The sequence below is a fragment of the Heterodontus francisci genome, unplaced genomic scaffold (assembly GCF_036365525.1).
Source record: "Heterodontus francisci isolate sHetFra1 unplaced genomic scaffold, sHetFra1.hap1 HAP1_SCAFFOLD_542, whole genome shotgun sequence".
NCBI classification, from domain to species: domain Eukaryota; kingdom Metazoa; phylum Chordata; class Chondrichthyes; order Heterodontiformes; family Heterodontidae; genus Heterodontus; species Heterodontus francisci.
This window is the reverse complement of record NW_027140974.1, coordinates 848,261-853,260: the sequence shown is the minus strand read 5'-3', so window position 1 is coordinate 853,260 and position 5,000 is coordinate 848,261.

The window sequence follows — 5,000 nt, the reverse complement described above, 5'->3', positions numbered from 1 at the left end:
CGCTGAGCCTGAAACACCAGCAAATAAATGCTAGCCCGCCTGGGCCCTCCAACGTCGGACAGTCCTCGCCGTATCGATCGAGTGACCTGGGCACGCACTTTTTTTTTCCTTTCACACAGTGTGGGGTTGGCGGCGGCGGGGGGGGGGGAGAAAGCATGCAACTTGGTTGACGTCGCCTGGTCAACTCGCATCGGTTTTCCGTCCCCATGACTGTAAGGAGCAACCGCGACCAGCGTAGCCAAACAGGTCGACCAAAGCTTTCGGCGCTCGCACGGAGAGGTGATGCCAGCCGGCGTGCGTCGCCTAACTTGGACAAAATTCTGGGCACGCACTTTTCGTTTGAGAATAGGACATACATGTAGTGCAACCCAAGGAAACCAGGCGACGCCGCCACAATCTGCGCCTGACAGACAAAGATAACCGTTCACAAGGAGCCTTGTTATTTCGCACCAAGTCTTTTGCGGGCATAGTTTCTTTCTTTGACATGTATATCTGTATGAAGGTCGGCTTTGCTCTGCCATCGCAGCCTCCCTTCTTTGCTTTTCTCACTGTACCAACAGACATGTCATAGACTTTGGTTTTTTTTTCATTAATTCTTTTCCTGTGGGTGTGGTGTGCCTCCGCACCCCCCAATCTGTTCCAAGGCCTTGTTTTCTCTCGCTCGCCAAAACACTTTGTCTGTTTTCACAGCCAGTCTACCGGCCTAGACCCAACTGTGCGATATTTCAGAGCCGGCAACAGAGCATGGAAAGTCCGCCAGATTTACCCTTAAATGCTCATAAATGACTTCCAGGCACTCTTCGGAAGGTCTTTTATTTCAAAAGAAGGTCCTTCCTTGAGGGAGCACTTCTTCGGCCACTTTGCAAGTGCAACCGCTGCCAGCAAAAGTTCTGAAAATCGAGTTCCCGAAAATCTCCGGGTACCCCGCCAACCCCCAGCCACCCGAATCGCAAGTGTCAATTCGGCGGGTTGCCTGCCGGTAGTCCTTCCGAAAATGAGGCGCCAAATCGCCGCAACGGCCATTTTTCATTTCGGCATCGGGACTTCCGACGGCAACTGATTAACTAGCCCGGGGACTAGAGCGGCAGCAAATGCAACGTGCCCTCTTGGCGGGAGCAACTTGACCGCCCCCGTGGGGAAAGGTCAACTCGGGGCCCGGGAAAGTCGCCGAGTCCGACCCCATACACTTCCATGAGTTGGGGGTTTTGGCCTTCCCGGCCCAAGGCTCGCCTTATTTCGGCCTGCACTTTCGGAAAAGGGTGCATTCCTTTTGGTTAATGATTTCACCAGCCCGGGTCTTAGCCTCTGCCCCGACGGCTAAGTCTTTTGGTTAATGATTTCCTGCGGCTGGGACTACCCTTTCCCCCCGCCCTGCAGGCACCCGGGTCGGGAGGCCGTCGGGGGCACTTTCCGGGGCAAATCCGGACCCTTACGCAAGGGAGAGTGCGCCCCCCGCCTCGGCCGGGGGTCAGGCTGCCGCCTATTAAGCCCGACAGAAAACCCGAAAAATGGACGAAAATGGGAAAAAATCCCCATCCGAAAAAGGCTTAAAAGTCGGTTGGGCGGCAGCTAGGGTCGGTCTCTGCAGACCTGGAGGCTCGGGTGGACTCTTGGAATAAACGTCCAAGTCCCGACTTGCCACCTCCTACTACTGTGCAGATACCCCGCCAACCCCCAGCCACCCGAATGACAAGCGTCCGATCAGCGGGACGAATTTGACAACTCTGGCCGGACCTCTGGAACTCCATCCCGGGTAACCGGGGCAAATTTTTCCGCTTGATCGCCCTTCCACTGGTTAACCATTTGCCCTTTCGGACTTAGTCTCTGGACATTATTCGACGGATTTTCTGGTTAACCATTTGCCCTTTCGGACTTAGTCTCTGGGCATTATTTTCGACTTTTTGGTTAATGATTTCACACTTTTTACTTACTTTTGCGCTTTTTGGTTAATGATTACTCTGCTTACTGGTTAATTATTTGCCCTTTCGGACTTAGTCTCTGGACATTATTTTCGAGTTTTTGGTTAATGATTTCACACTTTTAACATATTTTTGCGCTTTTTGGTTAATGATTACTCTGCTTACTGGTTAACCATTTGCCCTTTCGGACTTAGTCTCTGCACATTATTTTCGACTTTTTGGTTAATGATTTCACACTTTTAACATATTTTTGCGCTTTTTGGTTAATGATTTCATACTTTTTACTTACTTTTGCGCCTTTTGGTTAATGATTACTCTGCTTACTGGTTAACCATTTGCCCTTTCGGACTTAGTCTCTGGACATTATTTTCGAGTTTTTGGTTAATGATTTCACACTTTTTACTTACTTTTGCGATTTTTGGTTAATGATTACTCTGCTTACTGGTTAACCATTTGCCCTTTCGGACTTAGTCTCTGGACATTGTTTTCGACATTTTGGTTAATGATTTCACACTTTTAACTTAATTTTGCGATTTTTGGTTAATGATTACTCTGCTTACTGGTTAACCATTTGCCCTTTCGGACTTAGTCTCTGGACATTGTTTTCGACATTTTGGTTAATGATTTCACACTTTTAACTTAATTTTGTGCTTTTTGGTTAATGATTTCATACTTTTTACTTACTTTTGCGATTTTTGGTTAATGATTACTCTGCTTACTGGTTAACCATTTGCCCTTTCGGACTTAGTCTCTGGACATTGTTTTCGACATTTTGGTTAATGATTTCACACTTTTAACTTAATTTTGTGCTTTTTGGTTAATGATTTCATACTTTTTACTTACTTTTGCGATTTTTGGTTAATGATTACTCTGCTTACTGGTTAACCATTTGCCCTTTCGGACTTAGTCTCTGGACATTATTTTTGGGTTTTTGGTTAATGATTTCACACTTTTTACTTACTTTTGCCCTTTTTGGTTACTGATTACTCTGCTTACTGGTTAACCATTTGCCCTTTCGGACTTAGTCTCTGGACATTATTTTCGAGTTTTTGGTTAATGATTTCACACTTTTAACATATTTTTGCGCTTTTTGGTTAATGATTACTCTGCTTACTGGTTAATTATTTGCCCTTTCGGACTTAGTCTCTGCACATTATTTTCGAGTTTTTGGTTAATGATTTCACACTTTTAACATATTTTTGCGCTTTTTGGTTACTGATTTCATACTTTTTACTTACTTTTGCGCCTTTTGGTTAATGATTACTCTGCTTACTGGTTAACCATTTGCCCTTTCGGACTTAGTCTCTGGACATTATTTTCGAGTTTTTGGTTAATGATTTCACACTTTTTACTTACTTTTGCGATTTTTGGTTAATGATTACTCTGCTTACTGGTTAACCATTTGCCCTTTCGGACTTAGTCTCTGGACATTATTTTCGGGTTTTTGGTTAATGATTTCACACTTTTTACTTACTTTTGCGATTTTTGGTTAATGATTACTCTGCTTACTGGTTAACCATTTGCCCTTTCGGACTTAGTCTCTGGAGATTATTTTCGAGTTTTTGGTTAATGATTTCACACTTTTTACTTACTTTTGCGATTTTTGGTTAATGATTACTCTGCTTACTGGTTAACCATTTGCCCTTTTGGACTTAGTCTCTGGACATTATTTTCGGGTTTTTGGTTAATGATTTCACACTTTTTACTTACTTTTGCGATTTTTGGTTAATGATGACTCTGCTTACTGGTTAACCATTTGCCCTTTCGCACTTAGTCTCTGGAGATTATTTTCGACTTTTTGGTTAATGATTTCACACTTTTAACTTAATTTTGTGCTTTTTGGTTAATGATTTCATACTTTTTACTTACTTTTGCCCTTTTTGGTTAATGATTACTCTGCTTACTGGTTAACCATTTGCCCTTTCGGACTTGGTCTCTGGACATTATTTTCGAGTTTTTGGTTAATGATTTCACACTTTTTACTTACTTTTGCGATTTTTGGTTAATGATTACTCTGCTTACTGGTTAATTATTTGCCCTTTCGGACTTAGTCTCTGCACATTATTTTCGAGTTTTTGGTTAATGATTTCACACTTTTAACATATTTTTGCGCTTTTTGGTTACTGATTTCATACTTTTTACTTACTTTTGCGCCTTTTGGTTAATGATTACTCTGCTTACTGGTTAACCATTTGCCCTTTCGGACTTAGTCTCTGCACATTATTTTCGACTTTTTGGTTAATGATTTCACACTTTTAACATATTTTTGCGCTTTTTGGTTAATGATTTCATACTTTTTACTTACTTTTGCGCCTTTTGGTTAATGATTACTCTGCTTACTGGTTAACCATTTGCCCTTTCGGACTTAGTCTCTGGACATTGTTTTCGACATTTTGGTTAATGATTTCACACTTTTAACTTAATTTTGTGCTTTTTGGTTAATGATTTCATACTTTTTACTTACTTTTGCCCTTTTTGGTTAATGATTACTCTGCTTACTGGTTAACCATTTGCCCTTTCGGACTTAGTCTCTGGAGATTATTTTCGAGTTTTTGGTTAATGATTTCACACTTTTTACTTACTTTTGCGATTTTTGGTTAATGATTTCACACTTTTTACTTACTTTTGCGATTTTTGGTTAATGATGACTCTGCTTACTGGTTAACCATTTGCCCTTTCGGACTTAGTCTCTGCACATTATTTTCGAGTTTTTGGTTAATGATTTCACACTTTTTACTTACTTTTGCGATTTTTGGTTAATGATTTCATACTTTTTACTTACTTTTGCGATTTTTGGTTAATGATGACTCTGCTTACTGGTTAATTATTTGTACTTTCGGACTTGGTCTCTGGACATTATTTTCGACTTTTTGGTTAATGATTTCACACTTTTAACATAATTTTGCGCTTTTTGGTTAATGATTACTCTGCTTGCTTGTTACTGATTTCCCCTTTCGGACTTGATCTCTGGCCGTTCTTTTCGACCTTTTTGGATCAGGTTTCCACACTCTGAAATTATTTTGGGCTCACTGATTAGGCGAGATCAAGGGGGCATGCCTGGGCACTTTGGGCTCAGTTTGG